This window comes from Podarcis pityusensis, assembly GCF_964106645.2.
Source record: "Podarcis pityusensis genome assembly, chromosome: 2".
Classification (NCBI taxonomy): Eukaryota; Metazoa; Chordata; class Lepidosauria; order Squamata; family Lacertidae; genus Podarcis; species Podarcis pityusensis.
In genome coordinates this window covers 116,296,052-116,324,048 of record NC_138029.1, presented here as the reverse complement: position 1 = coordinate 116,324,048, position 27,997 = coordinate 116,296,052, and the positions used below count along the sequence as shown (strand labels likewise).

Genomic DNA, 27,997 nt, shown 5'->3' with positions numbered 1-27,997 from the left:
GTTAGGGATTTTTTAAGCTGCGATTTCTACGTTGCGGGGGGGGGGGGCTGGAATAGATGAACCCTGGGGGGCCCTTCCCAGCTCTACAGTCCTGTGGTTCTTTTCCTTCCCGCTGCTCATGTTCTCACCTGTCCACACCACCTGTGGAAGCCCAGCTCTACCTTTCGTTATGCCCGGCTCTGATCTGAACCGTAAAAGCTCATGTGGCACACCCAGCCTGTTATTGAGCATCTGTTAGGAGAATCGCAGCAGAACTGTGTCAGAGGAGAGACAGGGCGTCGCTGCCTCAGTTTCATCCAACTTCCTGCTACTGCACCTTTCTGTTATCCCACCTGTGTTATGCGAGAGGGGATGGCACGACAGGTGCCCCACATGGAAGTTGTTGCATCTGGCCAGACTCCAGCGTACTGAGAAGGGAGCCCTGCCTCTCTCAAGAATGCCAGCTTGTCTCCCTTTATTTATTTATTTTTAATTAAAATGTTGCTAAGTTGGTTTCCTGGGCAAACATCTATTCAAAGCAGCCAGCAAGCAAAACAACATGAAAGGAATGGTAAGAAACAGTTTGATGCAACATCAGCAAAAACAAAAGCTAACGCTCTTCTAGGCTGCATCCTCAGAAATCTAGGGTCCAGATCAAGGGAAATCATAGTCCTGTTCTGTTCTGCCTTGGTCAGACCACATCTGGAGTCTTGGGTCCAGTCCTGAGCGCCACAATTTAAGGAGGATGTTGACAAGCTGGAATGTGTGCAGAGGAGGGCGACCAAGAAGATTTGGAAACCAAGCCTGGTGAGGAACGGTTGAAGGAGCTGGGGATGTTTAGCCTGGAAAAGAGGAGACTGAGAGGAGATACGAGAGCCATCTTTAGATATCACCCGGAAGATGGTAGAGCAAATTTGTTTTCTCCTGCTCTGGAGGGTAGGGCTCGAAGCAATGGATTCAAGTTACAAGAAAGAATCCTGACTAAATATCAGGAAGAACTTTCTGACAAATTGTCAGAGCATTGTTGTTGTTTAGTCGCGTCCGACTCTTCGTGACCCCCATAGGCCCCTCAAAAATTTTATTGGGGGGGCAGATAATTTAAGAAAGTTATTAGTTATATTCAGCGACGCCCGGCAGAGCAGCCCTCTCGGCCACGGCAGCCCGGCTCTCCCAGCCCCCGGGGGCCGCCCTCCTCCCTCGCGCACCCGCAGCGTTCCCGCCTGGGGAGGCGGCGCCCCCAGGAGAGGCGGCGGCAGCAGTAGCAGCCGCGCGCGGCCCGGGCTCCCCTCGCCGGCCGCAGGAGCCAAGGCGCGCGACGAGGGCAGCCAAGGAAAGGAGCGCGTGGCCCCGTCCCGCCCTCGCCACTCACCCTTCTGCAGCGGCCCCGCCCAGCGGGGAACTTAGAAAACTTCCCGGGGCAGGACCCCGGTATGGGCCCCCCCAATATTTTTTATAAGTCGGCGCCCCTGGAACCGGCAAAGGGCTCTGTAAAGGCTCTTGTGTCCCCCATAAGGGAATAAGGGCAGATTTTGTTTACAACAGGTACCTCTTTATCTTCTTGCACTTTGTGCTTTCGAATTGCTAGGTTGGCAGGAGCAGAAACAGAGCAACGGGAGCTCACCCCATTGCAGGGATTCAAACTGTCATCCTTCTGATTGACAAGCCCTAGGCTCTGGGGTTTAAACCACAACTCCAGCTGCGTCCCTTATTGAGGACAATACGTTCTTGCAAAAGCGGGGGTCCAAAGCAGCCACAGTCCAGCTGGGGCAATGTATGAACTTATTTTCCCTATGCACACGTTCCCTCCCTCGCCTTCCCATTGGTTGGGTGCTATAAGGTTTTCCTTCCCCCAATTATCAAATAACAGACATGAGGCTGAACGTGGGGAGAAATTTCTCCTTCCTCCGAGTTGCCTCCACTTCCGGCTTCACCAACAGATAAAATCCGGGCTTGCAAAGGAGGGAGGGAAGGAGGCGGGAAGCGGGGCTGCATAGGGCGGAGGCGGAGGAGGGGGCTTCTTCCTAATCAAGCCTCCTAATTAAGCGCCCTCACTCCCTGCCTCCCACTCCCATTCCCATTCCCGCCCCCGCCGCCCGGGATTTCGGGTGAGTGCAAAGCCAGTGGCGGGGAAGGAGGGAAGGGGCTTTGCGAGGGGGTCCAGGATGAGAAGCCCCGGGAGGGGGAGGAGGGAAGGGAGCTGTTTTCTTAAAGGGGGCTTGAAGGGGGGGGGGAGAAGCTTCCTCCTGCAGGGATCTGGTACAAAGGGAGTTGCAGGGAAGGAGGGGGGAGAGGGGAGAGGGGTGGGCATTGCTGGCCAGGATCGCCTTAATAGTATTAATTTAAATTTAATATCTATACTCCAGCAGAAGGCCCCTCGGAGGAGGACCTTATCTTTAGGCAACAGGCGAAAGCCTTGCTCTTCTCCCAGGCGTTTGGCTCATTAAACAATCTATGGACTTCACAACTGCATTGAGGGGGGGCGAGGGTTGTCGTTTTTATTTCCTACTCTGCTATGCATCTCTGTGTTTTTCTCTTGTAAGCTGCCCTGTGATCTTTGGAGGAAGGGCAGTATAGGAATGTAAAGAATAGCAGTAGAACTAGGAAAACCCTGTTGTGTTCAAGGGGGAGGTTGGGACAGAGTCTCTGACCAGCATGCATAGTAGGATGGGCTTAGAAGTGTTACCGGAAAATTCCGAGGGCTCCCTTGGACAAAACAAAGACACCAACCAGGATAACTTGGAGCAAAACAGCAGCCTGTAGGCTTGGCCTTTATTGAACTGATGCATCAGGGTGTTCCCCTCACTTGCAGGAGAGAGGAAAGACCCAGAAAAATAGTGTTCCAGGTCTTATAAAAACTTTTGAAATTCCCCTCCTCTAGGTCAAGCCCAAAAGGGACGCGGGTGGTGCTGTGGGTAAAAGCCTCAGTGCCTAGGGCTTGCCGATCGAAAGGTCGGCGGTTCGAATCCCCGCGGCAGGGTGCGCTCCTGTTGCTCGGTCCCAGCGCCTGCCAACCTAGCAGTTCGAAAGCACCCCCGGGTGCAAGTAGATAAATAGGGACCGCTTTATAGCGGGAAGGTAAAAACGGCGTTTCCGTGTGCGGCTCTGGCTCGCCAGAGCAGCGATGTCACGCTGGCCACGTGACCCAGAAGTGTCTGCGGACAGCGCTGGCCCCCGGCCTCTTGAGTGAGATGGGCGCACAACCCCAGAGTCTGGCAAGACTGGCCCGTACGGGCAGGGGTACCTTTACCTTTACCTTTAGGTCAAGCCCACCCCCCAGAAACATCATGCATATATTACAGAAAGGAGGAGTTGAGGGAGGAGTTGGTGGTAACCTGAGTATCTTGTCACCTGGCTGGTTCCTCCTTTCCCCCCTCCCCATGAGTCACTTCCAGGAGACAAAGGGGAGTTTGCAGTTTCCTGCCCCCTGAGGGAAGATCTGATCATTGTCCTTTGTTTCAGTCCATGCTGAATCCACTCCCATATGCAAGTTCTTTGTGATCTTGACTGCCTTCTGTCTGGGATCATCTGGGCAGGGCTCCTGCAGATGTGCTGAGATGTGCTGAGATGGTGGAGGGATTTTGGCTGACCAGGACTAAGCCACCCCCCTTTGTTAGTTCTTGTCATATGGAGTAAAATAAAAATGGAACAGTGCAAATCCGATGTATGGTTGATTTTCTATGAATTTATAACAGAAATGTGGCGTATGTAGTGTGTGTGTGTGTGTGTGTATGAAGTTTGTACAAGCAGAATGATTGGGGGGGGGGTTCCTGCTACAGTTGGGAAGAATAAGAATAAGAATAAAGAATTCATTACTTGCACCCTCCCTATCTGACTGTGTTGCCTCAGCCACTCTGGGCGGCTTCCAACAAAAACACCAAAAAAATTAAAGCATTGAAAACTTTCCTATACAGGACTGCCAGCAGAATACTTCCATTTTGTAGAAATGGCCTTTGAATTTTAAAAAAAGCCCTCTTTAAGGAATCCTGTGGTGTAAACGTGTATGTTGTCCTCTAGGTTCAAACACATAGTAAGAGCAAGCAGTGCTCCAAAGTTCTTCTCTTGTGAACTTGCCATCTAAGTTGTTTACTCCTGAACAAAGCTCCTGTTTCCCAAAAGGACTGGAGGGGGGGTCTCCTCACCACTTTTAACCCACCCCACTCCCACCGCATGGAAGGCAGAGGACATGTTCATTCACAATCCCAGTAAACCATGAAGTGAACCAGGTGCTGCAGCTCCTTCCCCTCTCACGGGGCTGCTGCAAGAAAAGGCAGCAGAGGAGGAAAGGGATGGGTTTGAAGGCTCTTCCTGCCTCTCTCCCCTGAGCAACAAGAGCAAAGGGTGTTTGCAGGGCAGAACGACAGAGGAGGAGTCAGGGAGGACAGAGGGAGAGATGGGCGGATCCCCCGCCTCTCCCAGGGGGTCCAGATGCAAGCAAGGGGCTTCCTTCTTCTCCATGCAAGGGCCACCCATGTATTCAGAGCAGTCCTTTGCAGATGAACTCTTAAGTTCTATGGGGTCTACTCTCAGGCCACTAATGTGCATACCATGCCAGCCTTAGGAAGGGAGGTGGGACAGGCAGGTGAAAGGAATTGCCAAAGGTGTTTGAAAATGGGCAGGGGCTCTTGGGAAGGGGTCTTTTTGTGTGCAACAACTGCAGTGAGGATGTTGATTGCCAAGGGATAGAAAGGAGATAAAATTCCATCAGAAGAGGAGTGGCAAGTAAAAATCCTTCAATATATAGAAGTAGCACAGATGACGGAAAAGATAAGAAATCGATCGACCCAAAAGTTTAAAAGGAAATGGGAGCTCTATAGACAATATTTAAAAGAACAGTGTCCCCTTATAAAAACTTTAAAATGCTTTGAATAACTCAGAATTGAATAAGGTACAAAGAATTCAGACAAGATTTAACAAAGATAAAGTTTATTGAAAAACAGAGGCAAGTAATTAAGAAAATTGCCAACCTAGCAGTTCGAAAGCACGTCAAAAGTGCAAGTAGGTAAATAGGTACCGCTCCGGCGGGAAGGTAAACGGTGTTTCCGTGCGCTGCTCTAGTTCACCAGAAGTGGCTTAGTCATGCTGGTCACATGACCCGGAAGCTGAGTGCAGACAAACGCCGGCTCCCTCGGCCAGTAAAGCGAGATGAGCATTGCAACCCCAAAATCATGCGTGACTGGACCTAATGGTCAAGGGTACCTTTACCTAATTAAGAAAATAAATAACCTATATCAAGGAAGTCAGAAGTTGATGGCTGGAATAATTTTGTGCATTCGTGATGTATTGTTCTATTTCTTTTTGTAAGAAATGTATTGTGCTTTTTTGTTTTGTTTCTTTTCCTTTTTATAAGCTTTTGGGGTGTGTGTGTGTGTGTGTGTGTGTGTGTGTGTGTGTGTGTGTGTTGATTTGAAACCAATAAAGATTGAATAAACAAAATAAAATAAAATAAAAAAGGAAAGGAGGTGATGAAAGGAATTGCCAAAGGTGTTTGAAAATGGGTGGGGGCTCTTGGGAAGGGGGTGCCCAGTTGGGGCTTCTTCAGGGGCAGCAGAATGTCTTGGGCAGGAGAATCCCTCCAGGGGCTCTCAGACTCCCATGGCTTCTTCTTCTTCCCTCCCTGCCAGGAAGCTGCAACTTGCTCTGGCTTCTGTGCTCCTCAGGAAGCTGAACCTGCAAACCTAGCTGAGACTGAACCTGCAACCCTGGCCAGGATGGAAGGAGGAAGATGGACGGCTGACCTGGTCAGGCTGTCTCCCGCATCCCTCCCCACAACCTCTGAGCATTCCCTCCCAGGACCCTTGGAGAAATCTGGTGAGTTCCAAGGGAGAGGAGATGGGGACAGGGATAGATGGAAGGTGGAGGGAGAAAGAGGAAAAGGTGGAGAGGAGACAAATGGAAGGAAGTTCCTGACAGGAAGAAGGAAGGGGTGAGGCCTTCTCCAAAGCAGCTCTTTGTTTCTTGAATCCCTTTCATAAAGTAGTGGGGGCAGATTTTCTCGCTCCAGGATTTTAAATCTTAGGAGTTCCAGTGGTACCTCGGGTCTCAAACTTAATCGGTTCCAGAAGTCTTCCAAAACCAAAGCGTTCCAAAACCAAGGCGTGCTGTCCTGTAGAAAGTAATGCAAAATGGATTAATCCATTCCAGACTTTTAAAAACAACCCCTAAAACAGCAATTTAACATGAATTTTACTATCTAACAAGACCATTGATCCATAAAATGAAAACAATAATCAATGTTCTGTACCATAAAATAAATAAGACAGTATTGTAGATGATAAAAATTAAAAAAAAAAATTTCGTACCTACATTGATGATAGTCATTGTTTGAATGGGGAGCTTTTATCCCTTCCACAGTCAATCAATCAATAAATCAATCATAAAACAAAAAACAAGCTTCAGTCAAAAATGGGGGCAGGGGAGCTTAAATCAGCTGTGCAAGGGAACAAATGGGATGAAAAAAACCTTGATTACGATGGAGACGACTTAAATTAGCTGCTCAAGGGTAAAACGGAATGAAAAAAAGCATTAATTAGGGTGGGGGGCACTTAAATTTGCTGCGCAACAGTAAAAATGGAAGCTCAGGAGCACGTTCGGTTTCCGAGGCAAACTTCAAAAACAGGAACACCTATTTCTGGGTTTGCAAATGATGAATCAACAGAAGAATAGTCTATCTATGGACTTCCATTTTTTGAAATATTTTTATTGGTTTTTACAAATACAAGTTTATATCAAAGACATTTATATAACCATTTCATGAGATTCTCTGAATCACATGACTTCGCTCCATCCCTTTAATGGGTCCTTATATTAATTTTTCCAAAACTACATACAGTGGTACCTCCGGTTGCAAGCAGATCTGTTCCGGAGCTCCAGACGGATCCCGAGGTTTTTGCAAACCGGAGGACCGCTTCTGCACATGCACGCGGCGCAATAGAGTGCTTCTACGCGTGCGAGTGGCGAAACCCGTAAAAGTTCCAGCGGGTTACGTAACACAAGGTACCACTGTATAGATACATTCTCCACAGTTTTCATTTATCTAAATTGTCCATAAACTTATTTACAAGTGATTCCTAAAGTCCAGCTAACGTTTTGATTTGCGTGCAGTAATCTCATAGGTAAATTATAAAATTTCCCCATTCTTTTTTAAAGTCCTTGTTTTCTTGATTCCCGAGTCTCACGGCTAATTTTGCCATTTCGGCAGAGTCCAGCAGTTTGGCTTGACATTCTTCCCTAGTTGGGATTATTGCATCTTTCCATCGTTGGGATAATAACATCTGTGCAGCTGTTGTCGCATACATAGTCTTTCCTGGTCTTTTGCGATCTCAGTACCTGTAATTCCAAATAAATATGCTTCTACATTCTTAACAAACATTATTTTAAACATTTTTTTTAATTCATTATATACCATTTCCCCAAATGATACTGTTATCTTACATGACCACCACATATAACAAAAGGTACCCACTTTTTCTTTACATTTCCAGCAGATATTTGAACTTACTAGGAGTCATATACCACCAGTACATCATTTTCATGTAGTTTTCTTTCAATGAACAGCAAGCTGTGAATTTCAGATTTGTTTTCCAAAGCCTCTCCCAATCTGCCATTTGTATGTTATATCCTAAATCCCTTTCCCATTTAGTCATAACTGATTTAACCTGTTCATCCTTTGTATACCGTTCTAGGAGCAAGTTATACCTTTTAGACAGATCTTTTTATGTTACTTCCTAAGAGTTCTTTTTGAAATTGTGATGTCTCATAATTAAACCTTTCTTTTTGTCTATCTTTAAGATATTGTTTAGTTGATGGTACTGTAACCAGTGAGTTACAGCTTTCCTTATCTCTTCAAAATCTTTTAATTTCAGTAGGTTACTTCTCATATTCAATTTTTTTCAGAGATATTGCTTCCAAGGGAGAAAGCCACCAGGGTGTTTTTTACTCAAGCAAATTTTTATGCTTCTCCCATACCCTACAAATTGATTTTCTGACTAAATGATTCTTAAAAGCTCTATGCACCCTGGCCTTTTCCTACCATAAATATGAATTCTATCCATTATTCGTGTCCTTCTAGATCTAAAAAACAGTATCTGTGTTTTCCAATGTAATCCATTCCCGGTTCTAGCAGATACAGGATGTTTCATAATAAAGTTTCAAACCCGGCAGGGCAAAACCTCCTCTCTCTCGTACATCTGTTAATAATTTATTTTTAATCCTTGATTATGTCCCTTGGATAGCTTGAAAGAGAGGATTAGACTGATGCTTCTTGATACTATTTCCTGGAAAGCACAGGAAGGCAGAGGGCTCTTGTACTCAAATCCTGCTTGCTGGTTTCCCACAGGCATTTAGTTGGCCACTGTGAGAATAGGATGCTGGACTAGGTGGGCCTTTGCCCAATCGAGCAGGCTCTTCTTATGTTCTGAAACAGGCATCCCCTAACTTGGCCCTCCAGGTGTTTTAGGACTACAACGTCCATCATCCCTAGCTAACAGGAACAGTGGTCAGGGCTGATGGGAATTGTAGTCCCAAAACATCTGGAGGGCCAAGTTTGGGGGTGCCTGTTCTAAGATATTGCAATATTTTTACAGTTACATGTGGCACAGTAACACGAAAGTTTGACTTCTTAGTCATAGGAGAGACTGCTACTTGAGCCTGTGATCCTTTCCTCCCTGGACAAAGAGAAATACAGTGGTGCCTCGCAAGACGAAAAGAATCCGTTCCGCGATTCTCTTCGTCTAGCGGTTTTTTTGTCTTGCGAAGCAAGCCCATTGACAGCTTAGCGGATTAGCGCTACAGCGGTCTAGCGGCTTTCAGCGATCAGCTGTTAAGCGGGTTATCAGCGGAACGGCTGATAGGCAGCTTAGTGCCTTAGGAAATGGGGGGGGCGGAAAAACCCGCGGGGATGCACAAGATTTTTTCGTCTTGCGAAGCAGCCCCATAGGGAAATTCGTTTTGCGAAGCGCCTCCAAAACGGAAAACCCTTTCGTCTAGCTGGTTTTCCGTCTTGCGAGGCGTTCGTCTTGTCTAAGAAGCCAATTCCACCACAGATTATAAAATAATGCAGTTTATTAAGTGTGAATGGAGTGATCATGTGTTTTTCTTGCTATTATCTCACCTGCATTCCTAACATAGAGAGGACAGTGGAGAAAGGAGACAGTGTTTAAATAAGAGAAGGTGCATATTAGGACTGAAATGTGTTCAGTTCCTTTCTTGTCTTTCTTGAAAGTCTTCCCCCCCCCCAATGCATAATCATAACAAAAATTACAAACATTGAATCCAAAATAATACTATACAAACAAAAAAGAACAGAACATGCAAAAAAAACACAGAAAAAAAGCAAAAAAAGCAAAGGAAACAAAACAACACTAAACAAAAACGAAAAAGCACACATCTACAGAAAAAAAACATATCATTACGTACATATACACATATTGACTACCTTCCTTTGTTCTAAGACCTCAGAAATTTTACTCTTACTATATTGTGTCTGATTAGATTACATCCATCTTTGTACTTTTTTTTAACACCATATTTTTCCCCCTTTAACCCTGTAAAGCACCATTCATTACATACCAATATACTTACTCCAGAACAATGTTTTTTCATATACTCTTTAGCACAACCCCATTCTTTTAATTAGTTCTGGTCCAATTGTCCCCTTATGAATGCTGTGAGTCTTGCCAGATTTATGTATTCACAAAATTTAATTTGCCAATCTTTCATTGATGGAATTTTTCTCCCTTTCCAGTTTTTTGCTATAAGCTGTTGTTGCATAAAAGAATACTTTCCTTTGATTGTTGGGGATATCATTTGTAATTAAACCTAAAAGGAATGCCTCCGGTTTTTTACCGAAAGATATTTTAAACATATTTTTGAGTTCTTCATAAATTTCGTTCCAGAATTGTTTGATAGGTCGGCATTCCCACCACACGTGAAACATTGTTCCTATTTCTTTTTTACATCTCCAACAGGTATTCGATTTTAATTTGTAAATTTTAGCCAGTTTTACCAGAGTTAAGTACCATTGGTACGCCATTTTCATAAAATTTTCTCTTATTGTATAACATGCCGTGAATTTAATATCATATTTCCATAATTTTTCCCATTGGTCCAGCCGAATTACATATCCTATATCACATGCCCATTTGATCATAACTTCTTTTACTTCTTCATCCTTTAATTCCCATTCTAATAATAAATTATACATTTTGGATATATTATTTTTTGAGTTTTGTAATAATACTTTTTGTAATTTTGATTCTTCTTTTTCAAATCCTATTATTTTATCCTGATTAAATATATGTGCAATTTGGTGATATTGTAACCATGTAGTACAGTATTGGGTCACCTCTTCATATGGTCTCAGTTTTAATTGGCCCTGTTCTTCCTTTAGGAGCTGCTGGTATGTCGCCATTCTTCCTATAGTATTTTTCATTTTAACCGATATAACTTCTAACGGGGAGACCCACCATGGGGTTTTCGGTTCTAACAACCTTCTATGTCTCACCCAGACCTTGTATAATGTCAGGGAGAGGCAAACGGGAAAAGATGAAAGGACAGAAACCAGCAGTTATAGAGAGCCTAAAGAGATTATCAGCAGCTTGTCGTCTGACAGTCAGTCTGACGTAGAGGGGGAGGAGGATGAGCCGGGGACAAGTCATGCTGTATACAGAGGAAGTAAGGGGAGGAGTTTTCGCAGAATTGCATGCTTGGTGCGGAAAAGGAGGAAGTAACATTAGAGGGAGCAACTGCGCACAAGGGGAAGGAGGCTAATGGAAACGCTGCAGATGTACGTTTGAACTTTGTCAAATAAATCAATTGTTTGAAACTGGCTGGGAGCCCGGAGTCTTATCTATGGCCAGCTGGACAGCACTAAGCCTCTGACATATAATGCATTTCTAATTATGTGGCTTAGAAATTCTTTTATGTACTGCCACTTTGTTATAAATTAGATAGGCATGCCAACCATATCTGTTGTTCCATCCCTCCAAGTCCAAAATGTCACTGTTATCCAATTTGATCCAATCCTTGATCCAAGTAAAGCATGCCGCATCGTAGTATAGTCTCAGGTCTGGGAGTCCGAAACCTCGCCTCTCTTTTATGTCAGTTAATAATTTATGTTTGATCCGTGGCTTTTTGCCCTGCCATATAAACTTTGTTAGGTCCGTTTTCCATTTTTTAAAACAATCATCTTTACCTATTATGGGAATCATTTGAAAAAGGAACAGGATTTTTGGTAAAATATTCATTTTAATAGCTGAAATTCTACCCCAGAGTGTTAAATTCAATCTTGTCCAAAATTCCATTTCTCTTTTTGTTTCTTCCCAATTTTTTTTATAATTATCTTCAAACAAATTTATATTTTTCATTGTTATTTGTATTCCTAAATATTTCACTTTTTTTACAATTTGTAATCCAAATTATTCTACCAGTTCTTTTTTCTCTTGATCTCCCATGTTTTTTACCATTAGTTTCATTTTTACTTTATTCAAAGCAAAACCTGAGACCCTTCCAAAGTTTCCCATTTTTTCTAGAGCCTTTGCTATGCTTTCTTGAAAGTCTTAACAGGATTCTCTTCCCCCTCCCCCACTCCCAAACAGGTGAGGAAGATGATGGCCAGAATTCTATGGAGCCATCTGTGAATTCATTGGGAAGAACAAAGAAACAATTTAAATGCATGGAATGCGGGATGTCTTTTAGTCAAAGTGGAAGACTGAGGACACACCAACGAATTCACATAGAGGAGAAACCATTTAAATGTACTGACTATCGAAAGAGATTCAGGGAAAATGGAACTCTTAGAAAACATCAACGAACTCACACAGTGGATAAACCATTTGAATGTATTGAATGTGGAAAGAGCTTCAGTCGAAATGAAAAGCTTAGAATACACCAACGAACTCACACGGGGGAGAAACCATTTAAATGTATTGAATGTGGAAAGGGCTTCAGTGAAAGTAGAGCACTAAGAAAACATCAACGAACTCACACGGGGGAGAAACCTTTTAAATGTATAGAATGTGGAAAGAGCTTCAGTAGAAGTGAACACCTTAGAATACACCAACGAACTCACACGGGGGAGAAACCATTTGAATGTATTGAATGTGGAAAGCGCTTCAGTGTAATTGGAAACCTTAGAAATCATCAACGAACTCACACGGGAGAGAAACCATTTGAATGTATTGAATGTGGAAAGTGCTTCAGTCGATATGGAACACTTAGAATACACCAACTAACTCACACAGGGGAGAAACCATTTAAATGTATTGAATGTGGAAAGTGCTTCAGTCGATATGGAACACTTAGAATGCACCAACGAACTCACACAGGGGAGAAACCATTTAAATGTATTGAATGTGGAAAGAGCTTCAATGAAAGTGGAGCACTAAGAAAACACCAACAAACTCACACGGGGGAGAAACCATTTAAATGTATTGAATGTGGAAAGTGCTTCAGTAGAAGTGAACATCTTAGAATACACCAACGAACTCACACAGGGGAGAAACCATTTAAATGTATTGAATGTGGAAGGAGCTTCAGTCACAATGGACACCTTAGAAGCCATCAACTTACTCACACGGGGGAGAAACCATTTAAATGTACTGAATGTGGAAAGAGCTTCAGTGAAAGTGGAGACCTTAGAGTACACCACCGAACTCACACGGGGGAGAAACCATTTGAATGTACTGAATGTGGAAAGAGCTTCAGTGAAAGTGGAAACCTTAGAAGACACCAACGAATTCACACGGGGGAGAAACCATTTGAATGTATTGAATGTGGAAAAAGCTTCAGTCGAAATGGAACACTTAGAATACACGAACAAACTCACACAGGGGAGACACCATTTAAATGTATTGAATGTGGAAAGAGCTTCAGTCAATATGGACACCTTAGAATACACCAACGAACTCACACAGGAGAGAAACCATTTAAATGTATTGAATGTGGAAAGAGCTTCAGTCAAAATGGACACCTTAGAAGCCATCAACTAACTCATACGGGGGAGAAACCATTTAAATGTACTGAATGTGGAAAGCGCTTCAGTGTAATTGGAAACCTTAGAAATCATCAACGAACTCACATGCGGGAGAAACCATTTAAATGTATTGAATGTGGAAATAGCTTCAGTCGATATGGAAACCTTAGAATACACCAACGAACTCACACAGGGGAGAAACCATTTAAATGTATTGAATGTGGAAAGAGCTTCAGTGAAAGTGGACACCTTAGAAAACACCAAAAAAATCACATGGGGAGAAACCATTTAAATGTACTGAATGTGGAAAGTGCTTCAGTCAAAATGGAACACTTAGAATACACCAATGAACTCACACGGGCGAGAAACCATTTAAATGTATTGAATGTGGAAAGAGCTTCAGTGAAAGTGGAGAACTTAGAGTACACCACCGAACTCACACAGGGGAGACATCATTTAAATGTATTGAATGTGGAAAGAGCTTCGGTGAAAGTGGACACCTTAGAAGACACCTACAAACTCACACGGGGGAGAAACCATTTGAATGTACTGAATGTGGAAAGTGCTTCAGTCAAAATGGAACACTTAGAAGGCATCAACGAACTCACACAGGGGAGAAACCATTTGAATGTATTGAATGTGGAAAGAGCTTCAGTCGATATGGACACCTTAGAAGACACCAACGAACTCACACAGGGGAGAAACCATTTGAATGTATTGAATGTGGAAAGTGCTTTAGTCAAAATGGAACACTTAGAAGGCATCAACAAACTCACACAGGGGAGAAACCATTTGAATGTATTGAATGTAGAAAGAGCTTCAGTCAAAATGGACACCTTATAAGACACCAACTAACACATGGGGAAGAAACCATTTTAATGTATGGCATGTGGAAGGAGTTGCAGCAAAGTAGAGCACTTAGAATACAGCAACTAACTTATATAGGGGAGAAACCATTGGAACGTATTGAATGTGGGAAGAGCTTCAACAGGGAGGATAAACCTACACTGGCAAACTCCCAAAGGGGAGAAGCTTAAGTCAATGTGGAACCTTAGGAAACACCCGCTAACTCACATAGGGAAAACTAGATTTATGAAACATGGAAAAAGCTTGAGAGGGAGTGGAGACCTTAATATTCATAAGATAATTCACACAGGCGGGAAACCATATAAATGTATGGAGTTGTCCACTCAAGTTTCCCAGATTTCCTGGGAATTGAAGATGATTGTCAAGTCTCTGGATGTACAGAAAAGAATTTCAATAATAATAATATTTTTTATTTGTACCACGCCCATCTGGCTGGATTTCCCCCGCCAATCTTGGTGGCTTCCAACAAAATATTGAAATACAATAGTCCTTCAGTTATTAAAAGCTTCCCTAAACAGGACAGCCTTCAGATGTCTTTTAAAGTCTGGTGGCTGTTTTTTCCTTTGACATCTGGTGGGAAGGTATTCCACAGGGAGGGCACCACTACCGAGAAGGCCCTCTGCCTGGTTCCCTGTAACTTCGCTTCTCACAGTGAGGGAACTGCTAGAAGGCTCTTGGTACTGGACCTCCATGTCCAGGCAGATCGATGGGGGGTGGAGACTCTCCTCCCGTCACCAGTCTAGCTGCCGCATTCTGGATTAGTTGTTGTTTCCGGATCACCTTCGAAGGTAGCCCCACGTAGAGCACATTGCAGTAGTCCAAGCAGGAGATAACTGGAGCATGCACTACTCTGGCAAGACAGTCTGCGGGCAGATAGGGTCTCAGCCTGCGTACCAGATGGAGCTGGTAAACAGCTGCCCTGGACACAGAATTGACCTGTGCCTCCATGGACAGCTATGAGTCCAAAATGACTCCCAGTCTGCGCACCTGGTCCTTTACGGGCACAGTTACCCCATTCAGGACTAGGGAGTCCTCCACACCTGCCTGCCTCCTGGCCCCCCAAAACAGGACATCTGCCTTATCAGCATTCAACTTTAATATGTTAGCCGCCATCCATCCCCCAACCGCCTCCAGACACTCACACAGGACTTCCACCATCTTCACTGGTTCTGATTTGAAAGAGAGGTTGAGCTGGGTATCCGCATACTGATGAACACCCAGCCCAAACCCCCTCACAGCGGCTTCATGTAGATGTTGAATAGCATGGGGAGAGGACGGAACCCTGAGGCACCCCAGAAGTGAGAGCTCAGGGGTCTGAACACTCATTCCCCAACACCACTTTCTGAACACGGCCCAGTGTATAACAGTGCCTCTAGCTCCCAGCCCCTCTAGACGGTCCAGAAGAATGTTATGGCCGATGGTGTCAAAAGCCTCTGAAAGATCCAGCAGAACTAGGAAACAGCTCTCACCTTTGTCCCTAGCCCGCCGGAGATCATCGACCAGCGTGCCCCGGTCTGTTTCAGTCGCATGATGAGGCCTGAATCCCAACTGGAAGAGATCCAAATGGTCCACATCTTCCAGGCTTCCCTGGAGTTGTTCGGCAACCACCCACTCAATCACCTTGCGAAAGAATGGAAGATTTGAGACTGGGCGATAGTTGGCTGTATTGGCTGGGTCTAAAGATTATTTTTTTTTAAGAAGAAGTTTAATACAGTGGTTCCTCGGGTTACATACTGTCAGAGCTGCTTCCAGATCCTAGCTCACAGAGGATCACGCTAGCCAGCGATCATTAAATAAAAGTCTTTATTGAGTTACAGTTTCCATTCTCAAGCTGCTGCGTGCAACTCTACGTCTCATGGTTAGATCGGCGAAGCTCCATCTGAGTCTCCGCCCCTTGTACACCAACTTAATATCCTAGCCTTGCTCCACCTTTTCCGCCTGACTGTTCTTCTCTGGGTCCCTCTGCCCCCCGGGGTCTCTTCCTTCCGGGATTCCTCTGACGCTGACGCTGACCCCCCTGACTCTTCTCCCTCCTTTCGGCGGGCTTTAGGACCTGGCTCCCTTTCCGGGCTGCCTACTGCGCCACTTTCCTGTGCATTTGAACTTGGCACGCGCGCCCAACCTTCCACCTTCCGTCTGACCGTTTCTTCGCTCCCCGATGGAGGTGTGGCCACTCCTGACTCGTGCCCTCCCCCCTGTTGTGAGCTGCCAGCGCTTGATCCCTGGCGCCCTTCCTCTTCCCTGCTCTCTGGCGGTGACGCTGGTCCTGATTTCCAACTGCTCCCCTCTGAGTCCCCTCTGGCTCTTTCTTCCTGGGGTGTCCCCCTAGGCTCCCCCCTTGCCCTGGCCACTGGTGCTCCTTTCTGTGAATCTTCTGATTCACTGGAAAGACTCGGAGATCTCGGGTCGTCGTCATCACTCATCTTTTCTTCTGCCTCCTCTCCCTCGCTCTCTGTTTCCTCCCTTGCCCTTGCCTCTGCTCCTGAACCCCTGACATCCATCCCCCCCTCGAAGCCCCCTCTTCCCCCCTCCCCTCCTTCCGGTGCGGGATCTGGGTGCTGCCGTGTCAGGGGGACGAATGTCGGATACAGTTCGCTTCCCGTGGCGGGCCGCCATCCGAAGTCTTCCGGTTCTTCCTCCCTGCTCTCGTTGACGACGGTCACCTCCGCTTCCATCTCTGTGCCGCCGTGCTCGAAACCCGGGTCGTCCCCGAAAACGTCCATGTCCGTCTCTCCCTCGTTGCCTTCTGGAGACGTTGCTCGTCCTGGACCCTCCAGCCACCTTCTGCGGAACTGCTCCTCTGGTCGATCATCCCACCAATACGAGGGTTCTGAAGCAGATCCCGAGGGTGACCCCTCCGGGGAACGGGCGTCTCGTGTCGGTTCCTCGTCCGAGTCGAACCCCCGGAACGTGCTGGCTGAAAGCGTGGGCGTGAAAAGCCAGTCGTCGAAAAAGTCTGCTGGCATTGGCCTATGTGGGAAGAGGGCATGAAACTCTTCTTTGAGCAGAGGTTCGTCTAAAGCGTAGCCCGGCACCCAGCTGTTGGCACTGGCCGGGGTGCCCTCCTTGGCGAGAAGGTATTCTACCCCCTCTTCCCCCCATCTGGAGTCCAAAATCTCCGTGACTTCGTTGATGCGCTCCTCCTGTGCCACTCCCCCTTGCCCGGTTCTCTCTCGGAGCGGACCCGGTGCCGTTCCTGGTTCCTGAAACCTGTGAGGTGCCTTGTAGGGAGTGAGCACCGATCTGTGGAACACCGGATGCATTCTGGAACCCTCCGGAAGAGCCAGCCTGAAAGCCACCGGGTTGACCTGTTCGTCGACTTGGTAGGGCCCCAGTTGTTTATGCCCTAGTTTCTTCTTCGCCAACGACCTGGCCGGCACTGCGTGGGCTGCTAACCAGACCCGGTCTCCCACATGGATCTCTTCGCCAACCCTTCTGTGTTTGTCCGCTTGTACCTTGTATGCGTGTTTAGCCAGCTCCAGGTGCCGCCGCAGCTGATCGTGGACCTCCTGCAACTCCGACGCGAACGCATCTGCTGTCTGCGGCTCCCCCTCCCCCATTCTTTCCAGTCCCGGGAAGGTTCTAGGGTGCCTCCCGTTGTTGGCGAAGAACGGCGTGACCCCCGTGGACACGTGCTTCGTGTTGTTGTAGGCGAACTCGGCGAGAGGCAGGTAATCCACCCACGTCGCAGGCTGTTGATTCGCATAACATCTCAGGTACTGCTGCATGATGGCATTGACCCGCTCCGCTTGCCCGTTGGTCTGCGGGTGTCTAGCCGACGCCAGGTTGATCTTGACGTTCAGGAAGCCCATCAGCCTCTGCCAGAAGTTTGAGATGAACTGTCGCCCTCGGTCGGACAGAATAGACCGCGGCAGACCGTGAACCTTGAACACGTGGTCTATGAACAGTTTGGCGGTTTGTTCCGCCGTGGCCACCTTCGCGCACGGAATGAAATGTGCCATCTTGGAGAACAAATCCACCACCACCAGCACAGCCGTCTTGCCCCTCGAGCTGGGCAGATCCGTGACAAAGTCCAGGGCCACTCTCTCCCATGGCTCGAACGGAGTTTGCAGCGGTTCCAGCAGTCCGGCCGGCGGTCTGTGCACTGGTTTGGACCTCTGGCAGGTGTCACACCTCGCCACGTAGTCCGCGACTTCCCCTCTCATTCCGGGCCACCAGAAGTCTCTGGCTACTAATTCCACCGTCTTCTCCTTGCCAAAGTGCCCGGCAGTGGGCGCGTCGTGCAGCTGCTGCAGTACCTTGGCGCGAAGTTCGTCTCCCGGCACGTAGATGGCCCCTTTACGGATGAGCAAACCATCTCGCAGCTGGAACTCGTCGGTCGCTGCCGTGCCCCTGTGCACCTCTGCCATCTTTGCTTGCGCGAAGGAGTCATCCTGCAACGCTCGTCGCACCGCATCCAGGTCAACTGTCGCCGCCGCGCACGCCCACACTGTCGGTGCGAAGATGTGCATGGCGGCCGCTGGCGTTGCCTCCTCCAGATACTGTGGCTTACGGGAGAGAGCATCCGCCATGATGTTGGTGTCCCCCGGGACATACTCTATTCGGAAGTCGAAATTCGCAAAGAACTCAGCCCAACGTATCTGCCTCTGGTTCAGGAACTGTGCCGTGCGCCAGTGCTCTAGATTCTTGTGGTCCGTGCAGACCTGCACCGTGTGCTTGGCGCCGATCAGGAAGTGCCTCCACGCTTTGAACGCTGCATGAATGGCCAGCAACTCCCTGTCCCAGATGGTGTAGTTCTGTTCGGACTTGCTGAGCTTCCTTGAGTAAAACGCTCCCGGCCTCCAAACCCCCTGCGGGTCTTTCTGCAGCAGGACTGCTCCCACGGCTCTGTCCGAAGCGTCTGTCTCCACCCTCATCGGCCTGCTGGGGTTGACATGAAGCAGCTGCTCTTCCGACGCGAAGAGACGCTTGAGTGCCTGAAAGGACTGCTCCGCCTGCTCTGTCCAGATGAACTTCTTTTTCTTGGAGCTGAGCGTGTCCGTGATGGCCGCTGTCTGCATCGCAAAGCCTTTGATAAACTTGCGATAGAAGTTCGCGAAGCCGACAAACCGTTGGACCTCCTTCCGGTTGCGTGGGCTTTTCCAATCCAACACTGCTCGGACCTTGGCGCTGTCCATGGCGAGCCCTTTATCAGACAACTTGTAGCCCAGGAAATCCACCTCCGTCACGTCGAATTGGCACTTCTCCAGCTTGGCGTAAAGCCTATGTTGCTGTAGCCTGCTCAGCACTTCCTTGACGTGTCTGTCATGCTCCTGCTGCGATTCCGAAAAGATCAGGATGTCATCCAAGAAACAGATGCACGTCTTGTAGAGGAGCCCCGCCAACACGTGATGCATGAAAGCTTGAAAAACGTGGGAGCCATTTTGCAATCCAAAAGGCATAACTCTATATTCGTAGGTGCCCAGGGGCGTGAACATGGCTGTCTTCCACTCATCTCCCTCCCGCATGCGAATGAGGTTGTATGCCCCTCGCAGGTCCAACTTGGTGAACACTCTGCCCTTCCGTACCTTTGCGAGGAGGTCGTCGATTCGGGGCATGGGGAAGTCCGATGGCTTGGTCACACTGTTCAAGATGCGAAAGTCCACTACAAGTCTTTTTTGGGGCGTGTCCCGCTTCTTAACAAAGAATACCGGACTGCCCCCCGCTGCCTTGGACTCTCGGATGAAACCGCGCTCCAAATTATGATCTATGAACTCTTTGAGTTCCTGCAGTTCGTCCTCAGACATGGAATACAGCTTCCCTTTGGGCAGCGCCGCCCCCGGCAGCAGGTCAATTTTGCAGTCATATGGTCTGTGGGGGGGTAGCCTGTCTGCCTCCTTCTCGCAGAAAACCTCCAAAAATTCTGCGTACTTGTGGGGAACCGCTTGCAGCATGCCTAGCTGCAGCTGTGACTCCTCTTCCCCTCCTTCCTGCCTGGGCACGATGCAGTGTTCAGCGCAAAAGGAAGAGCCGAAGGTCAGCTGCCTCTGGTACCAAGCCAGCGTCGGGCTGTGCTTGTCCAGCCAACTCATGCCCAATACAATGGGCGTGTCCGATAGTTGAGTGACATTGAAGCTGATGATTTCCCTGTGATTCCCAAGTCGCATCACCATTGGTGGCGTCTGCTTCACCACTTGCCCCCCTAGCAGCTCCCTGCCATCCACCGTGACAACCTGCAGGGGCAGCGTGGCAGGCAGCAACTGTATAGCGTGCCGGTCGACAAAGTCCTGCCCTATAAAGTCCGCATTGCTTCCGGAGTCAATGGTGATTGGCACGTCCATGGTGATTCCATTGGGCAGCTGGAGCGACGCGGTGAGCCTCACTACCGGTTTGGGCGGGAGGGGGTCCATGGGCTGTAAAATCTCTGGGGACTGCTTCACTGACACGTCTGGCTGGGCCCCAGTGCCTCTTCCTCCAACCAGACTCCGTCGTTTCCCTGCTGTGGTTGTCCTTGCTGCGTTGCTGCAGTTACCATTGCTGAGGCTGCAGTGTGCTTGTGGAGCCTCTGGGGACACTCTTTCGCCATATGCTGTGGATCATCGCAGATGTAACACTTCCTGTTCCCTCTAGGAGGCTTCGCTTTCACTGCTGCCGGTGCTAGGGCTCTGGCTGCTGACTGAGCCCTTGCACCTCCAACCTCCATAGGTTCCGCTCCTCCTCCTGGCGGAGGCGTGGATTGCGCACGCGCTGCTTCTCTGGGAAGGAAGGAGGAGCCCCTGGCTGGTTCGCGCCCTCCACGCCCTTCGTCCCTGCTCCACGGACGTCCTTCCAGCCGCACCCCCACCGCCAGCGCCCTCTGAACGATCTCCTGCGTGGTCCGGGGTCTCTCCCCCCTCGCAATTTCATCTTTAACCGAGCCGTGCAATCCCTCCCAAAACAGGTCTCTTACAGGAGCCGAATCTCTGTCCCATTCCAGGGCACTGACCAAAGCGAAAAAGCGGGCATGGTACTGCCTTACGCTGGCCCTCCCTTGCTTCAGTCCATGTATCTGCTGCCGAGCAAGATCCACGTCAATGCTTGATAAAAAGCACCCATCCATCGCTTTAATAAAGGCATCCGCATTTTGGAGCGCCGGATCCTTATCTCTCCACAAATTGCGCAGCCATGCTTTAGCATCTCCATGCAAATGGGACATGATGAATCCCACCTTCTCTTGCTCATCTCTAAAGTCTTTGTTCAGCAGTTGCAGTGCACACATTACATCTGCTCTAAAGTTGGGGTACTGTTGCAAATTCCCATCGAAGTGAGAGACCAGACCGCCTGTTCGTCTCCCCAACCCAATCCCCTCCGGTTTGGGTGTCAGTTGCCCTTGCTTCGTAAGCACTTCCAACCTGACCTGGAGATCCCTGTAGGCGGCAGCTGCGTCCTCCTCTCTCTTCCTGGATGCAAGAGCCTCGGCATTCAGTCGTGTCACTGCTTCTCTGAGTTCCACTATCTGCTGTTCAGCCGTCATGTTGTCTGCCGTTCGTGAGCTCGCTAGTAGGCACCCGCTTTCTCTCCTCTCCGCGAGGACGTAGATGCCCACAATCTAGGGATGGAGCTTACTGTCAGAGCTGCTTCCAGATCCTAGCTCACAGAGGATCACGCTAGCCAGCGATCATTAAATAAAAGTCTTTATTGAGTTACAGTTTCCATTCTCAAGCTGCTGCGTGCAACTCTACGTCTCATGGTTAGATCGGCGAAGCTCCATCTGAGTCTCCGCCCCTTGTACACCAACTTAATATCCTAGCCTTGCTCCACCTTTTCCGCCTGACTGTTCTTCTCTGGGTCCCTCTGCCCCCCGGGGTCTCTTCCTTCCGGGATTCCTCTGACGCTGACGCTGACCCCCCTGACTCTTCTCCCTCCTTTCGGCGGGCTTTAGGACCTGGCTCCCTTTCCGGGCTGCCTACTGCGCCACTTTCCTGTGCATTTGAACTTGGCACGCGCGCCCAACCTTCCACCTTCCGTCTGACCGTTTCTTCGCTCCCCGATGGAGGTGTGGCCACTCCTGACTCGTGCCCTCCCCCCTGTTGTGAGCTGCCAGCGCTTGATCCCTGGCGCCCTTCCTCTTCCCTGCTCTCTGGCGGTGACGCTGGTCCTGATTTCCAACTGCTCCCCTCTGAGTCCCCTCTGGCTCTATCTTCCTGGGGTGTCCCCCTAGGCTCCCCCCTTGCCCTGGCCACTGGTGCTCCTTTCTGTGAATCTTCTGATTCACTGGAAAGACTCGGAGATCTCGGGTCGTCGTCATCACTCATCTTTTCTTCTGCCTCCTCTCCCTCGCTCTCTGTTTCCTCCCTTGCCCTTGCCTCTGCTCCTGAACCCCTGACACATACGCTTCAGGTTACGTACTCCACTAACCCAGAAATATTATATCGGGTTAAGAACTTTGCTTCAGGATGAGAACAGAAATCGTACAGGACGCCCGATTAGCTAAAGTGGTGCTTAAGGTTAAGAACAGTTTCACGTTAAGAACAGACCTCCAGAATGAATTAAGTTCTTAACCAGAGGTACCACTGTAACTGCCTCTTTGAGTGTGTCTGGGAAGGCTCCCTCACAGAGAGAAGCATTCACCACCCCAGAGAGCCCATCGCCCAGCCCTTCCCGGCTAGCTTTTATGAGCCAGGATGGGCAAGGATCAAGGAGACAGGTGGTTGGTTTCACTCATCCAAGCAGCTTGTCCACATCCTCGGACGTAACAGTTGGCATTGATCCCACACAACTTTACTAGACAGGACTCTAGCACTCACCAGCCCCCGCCCTGCTCCCACGGGGGAGTCTACCTCTCTGAATCTGAGTGACTTTATCTGCAAAAAAACTTTGCAAAATCATTGCAGGAGATCATGTGGCCCGTACCAGGCTCCATTGGAGAGATGGTTCCATTAAATTGCTAACCACCTGAAAGAGTCTCCTGCTGCTGTTTTCTGCAGATGCAATATAGGGGATGAAGAAGGTTTTCTTCACCTTTGCTATCGCCATTTGGTAGGTTCAACGTTGAGCTCTAACCCGTGTCTGGTCAGATTCAGAATGAGGTTTCTGCCACTGGTGCTCTAGCCGTCTCGTTGCCCTCAGATCCATGGAAAACCACGGGGCTGTCCGGGCTACATGCAATCGGAGAGGGCACTTCAGAACCAGACAGTCAATAGCCCTGGTTAACTCCACATTCCAACGGGGCACCAGGGAATCAGCTGAAAGGCCATTAGCATGGGATAAAACATCCCCTACCACTCTCTGGAAACCATTTGGATCCATTAAGTGGCAGGGGCGGACCATCCAAATCGGTCCCACGTCCCTACAGAGGGGAAGGGTTGTGCAGAAGTCCAGTTGCACCAGGAAGTGATCTGACCATGGCACTTCTTTAGATTCGCTTTTACTTAGTGTGAGATCACCAACATCCATAGAGGTGAACACCAGGTCTAAGGCATGTCCGCGGCTATGAGTTGGGCCAAACATACTCAGGGACAGCCCCATGGAGGCCATGCTTTCCACAAAGTCCCAACCCTTGCAAGGTTGTGTTGGCGTGAATGTTAAAATCGCCCAGGACAACCAAACTAGGTGTCTCCAGGAGAACATCTGCCACAACCTGAAGCAGTTCGGGCAGGGAATTCTTGGTGCAGGGGGAGATCGGTACACCAAAAGGAATCCTGTACTGCCCTTATTGTCCAACTTCAAGAACATGCACTCAGAGAACTGGGTTTTCCCAATAGGACACCTGGTGCAAATTAATGACTTCCTACAAATCACTGCAAACCACACCCCCTCCCTGCCCACATGACTTGGGTTGCTGTGGGTAAGAGAAACCTGGTGGACAAGCAGCGGCAAGGACAGTTCCATTACTGCATACAAAAATATTCTTTTGTTTCTTTTGGGATGTCTGTTGTTAATAGGCCCCCCAAAAAATTCTGGTTTTTTGGGGAAAGTATGTCGTAACATTTTATTTAATTCTTCATTAATGGTATTCCAAATTTATTTAATTTTAGGGCACGTCCACCACATATGGGAGAAATTCCCTTCTTTAAGTTTGCACCTCCAACACTTTCCACTGGTGTTTTGGTACATTTTAGCCAATTTTGAGGGTTTAAGATACCATCTGTACATCATTTTTTTAAAAAAAAATATTTTATTGTATAACATGCTGTAAATCTTATGCCTCTTTTGCATAAGTTTTCCCATTTTTCTAAATCAATTGTATGACCGAAATCTTGTGCCCATTTGACCATGACATCTTTAACCCCTTTGTCTTTTAAGTGCCAATTTAATAATAGTTTATACATTTTGGATAAATACAATTTGGATAAATTTTTATCATCATTTATAATCAATTCTTTGTCTATTTCAAATAATTTTGTATCAAATCCATTTTTTTCTTGTCTTCCTCAAAAATTGCATTTAATTGATGGTATTGAAACCAGCCTATTCCTGTATGTCTTATTGTTTCATTTTTTCCCCCATTTGTAATCTATTACACTGGTCAACAACAAATTTGTTGTCTGCATTTTTTCAGTTGATTTAGGACGAATCTGATGCGCTGAATCCAAAAATCACATTGGTTTTGCTCAACCAGGTCAAGTTTTTGAGCTATGGCCACATGTCTTTTTTTACGTTTTTGTTCACATGTACGCTTGTGTGGAGCATTTTAGAAGAAGTTGGTGGGGGTAAAATGCCATGTCGAATAATTGTTTTGATTGGAAATGATTATTTTAATGACAAGAAGTATTCAGGTCTGATAGTTCTGGGTGATTATGTCGAAAAGGGATCAGTTTGAAGTCATAAAACCTTGAAATCTTCCATAAATTGGTGCGGCAAAGCATAAAGTTGGGGGATCAAAACTAAGGTAATCCTGATCTTCAATCAGCACGTCGTCCTGTAGCTCATTGTCATGAAATTCCAGTGCCTATCTTCGGAGAACTTCCTGACATTAGTGACAAAGATGCCTCCAGTGTTGAAGGACATGAAGAAGAAGAAGTGGTTCTTGAAGATGTTGCTCCACATCCATTTTCCCAAAAGGAGTTGAATGATCTAGTTCGCGACCTCAGCTTATCAAAGGACTCTGCCGAACTGTTGGCATCCAGATTGAAGAAAAAAAACTTCCTCTCTGACAGTGCTCGCATCAGCATCTTCCGCAACAGGCATCAAAAGTACCTCCGTTTTTTTCTCGGAAGAGAAGGACTTGGTGTACTGTGCAGATATTGCACAACTTCTGCTCAGGCTTGGAGTGCCACAGTACGAACCCAAAGATTGGAGACTGTTCATTGACAGCAGCAAGCGATCACTGAAATTTATTCTGCTACACAATGGCAACCAGTTTGCCTCTATACCCCTGGCTCACTCGAGTACACTGAAGGAGAACTATGAAGCGGTGAAGTATGTGCTGTAGAAAATTGGTTATGATCAGCATAAGTGGTTTATTTGTGTTTACCTGAAGATGGTGAACGTTTTGTTGGGACAACAGTCTGGCTTCACCAAGTACCCATGTTTTCTGTGCATGTGGGATAGTAGGGACCGTGCTCAGCATTACACGAAGAAGGACTGGCCTGTGCGGGAGGAATTGGTGCCTTGCAAAGAAAGGAATGTCATCAACGACCCTCTGGTGGACAGAGACAGAATACTCTTCCCACCGCTGCACATCAAGCTCAACTTAATCAAGCAGTTTACCAAGGCTCTGGACAAGGATGGTGACTGCTTCACTTACTTGTGCCAGGCTTTTCCAGGATTGACCATGGAGAAGTTGAAAGTTGGCATCTTTGACGGTCCTCAGATCCGTCAGCTCACCAGAGATCCAGAGTTCGGAACCTCAATGAACGAAGTGGAACTGGAAGCGTGGAAGGCATTTGTTCTGGTAGTGAAGAACTTTCTTGGCAACAATAAGGCCAGAAACTATGCAGAACTTGTCAACTACATGCTGACTGCTTTCAGGAACCTGGTGTGATGGCCTGGGATTCCGATTCAGAGGGTGAATCGGAGGAATCCCAGCTTGCACAGGAGTCCCTGCCTCCAGGGCCGGCTGAACTGGGGCAGGGCCTTGATTCTGAGGTGCCTGCACCTGTGCCGGTGGTTGAGGACCCAGTTCCTACAGGTGAGTCTCCCCCTGGCAGAGGCTCAGGGCAGAGAGGCGAAGGGAACTGGTTTCTCCCAGGAGGAGTGCTCGCCTTAAGGGCAGGAGAGGCGGGTCTCCTGGGGGCCGGGACCACCCCTAGCCTCAGAGAAGATAAAGGCCAGTCAGCCCGGTTCCAGGTTGCGGGAGCAACGTCGTCATTGAGTACCTGCTCCTGTCCGGACCCAGACCTGAGCCTCCAGTGTTCCTGTCCCCGCTCGGCTCCCTGCTTCGGACCTCGCCCCGCTCCTTGTGAACTGTTTCCAGGCTAGTGACCCAGGACCGGACTTCGACTACGTCAACGGTAACCTTCCCCCTGGGACCAGCACACCTGGGCTGCAACATGAGCATCAAGATGCACTACCTATTTTCACATATGGACCGGTTTCCTGAGAACCTGGGTTCAAAGAGTGACGAGCAGGGGGAGAGATTCCATCAGGACATGAAAGAGATGGAGACCAGGTATCAGGGTCGCTGGGACACAGTCATGATGGCTGACTACTGTTGGACTCTGAAGAGAGACCTCCCTGCTGCTGAGCATTCCAGGAGTTCCAAGAAATGGAACTTCAAGCCCTTCAGTTTGAAAAATGGTGAAGCAACATGCAATTTACGTGCACTTACCTTTATCAAGGGATGCGGGTGGCGCTGTGGGTAAAAGCCTCAGCACCTAGGGCTTGCCGATCGAAAGGTCAGCGGTTCGAATCCCCGCGGCGGGGTGCGCTCCCGCTGCTCGGTCCCAGCGCCTGCCCACCTAGCAGTTCGAAAGCACCCCCGGGTGCAAGTAGATAAATAGGGACCGCTTACTAGCGGGAAGGTAAACGGCGTTTCCGTGTGTTGCGCTGGCTCGCCAGATGCAGCTTTGTCACGCTGGCCACGTGACCCGGAAGTGTCTCCGGACAGCGCTGGCCCCCGGCCTCTTGAGTGAGATGGGCGCACAACCCCAGAGTCTGTCAAGACTGGCCCGTACGGGCAGGGGTACCTTTACCTTTACCTTTATCAATGCCCACCATTCAGTTTACAGTAAACCTGACCTGATGGAGAGAAACGGATGCCATTTCCTGATTCAGCAGTGCAAAAATACCCTAAATCAGTTGTAGAAATCCAGACAACATTCAAAAAGTAAAAAATTGTTGCATAGTGTTATTTACTTCCTCTAAAAGATCTTTATACGTCAACCAATTTGAATCCATATTTTTTCTTCTTACTGCCTCTGCCTCCATTGGTGACAACCACCATGTGGTTTTTGGTTCTAATAATTTTTTGTTCCTTTCCCAAACTTCATATAAGGCTTTCCTAATAATGTGATTTAGAAATCCATTGTGGATTTTTGTTTTCTTATAATCCAGGTAGCTGTGCCACCCCACTATATTATCCCAGCCCTCAATATCCAATAATTTAGTATTCTTCAATATCATCCATTCCTTAAGCCAGACCAGCCAGGCAGCTTCGTAGTAGATCCTGAAATCTGGCATCCCAAACCCTCCTTTGTTTTTGGTTTCTGTTAATAGTTTAAATTTAATTCTGGTTTTTTTGCCCTGCCAAATGTATTTTGCCAAATAGTTGTGCCATTCCTTAAAACAATTTAAGCCATTAAGAACCGGAATTGATTGAAAAAGGAACAGCATTTTTGGTAAAACTACCATGTTGATTGTAGAAATTCTTCCCCACAACGTGAGTTTTCATTTACTCCAGATTTCTAAGTCTTTCCTAATTTTGGTCCATACCTTAATATAACTGTCTTTCTATAAATTAATGTTTTTCATGGTTATCCAAATTCCTAAATGCTTTGCTCTGTTAGTAATTTTAAGTCCTGTTTCTATTTCTAACTTTACTTTTTCTTGTATATCTAATTTTTTTACCAGGAGTTTTGTTTTTTCTTTATTAATTTTGAATCGTGGTAATTGTCCAAACGCCTTTCTTTTTCCTTTCCATTCCTTTTATTATAATCATTTTTATTGATTTTCTTTCTTACAACAAATATCCATCACCATCACTATATATTCCTATATCTCATCACAGTCTTTCAATTTTAAATTTCCTTCTTGTTCTATTAGTAATTCTCTGTATGTTGGCCGTATTCCTTTCATTGTTGACATGTTAAGTGATAGTGC

At 47.5% G+C, this 27,997-nt stretch overlaps 1 protein-coding gene across 1 annotated transcript in view; it reads left to right on the top strand.

The window, feature by feature from the left end:
* Positions 1-5,719: 5,719 nt before the first annotated feature.
* The window catches only part of LOC308469364 (uncharacterized protein), a 45,804-nt gene continuing 23,526 nt past the window's right edge, over positions 5,720-27,997 (top strand). The window contains exon 1 of the mRNA XM_080991699.1: positions 5,720-5,787. The gene's annotated coding sequence lies outside the window, so the exon portion shown is untranslated. The remainder of the gene's footprint in view (positions 5,788-27,997) is intronic.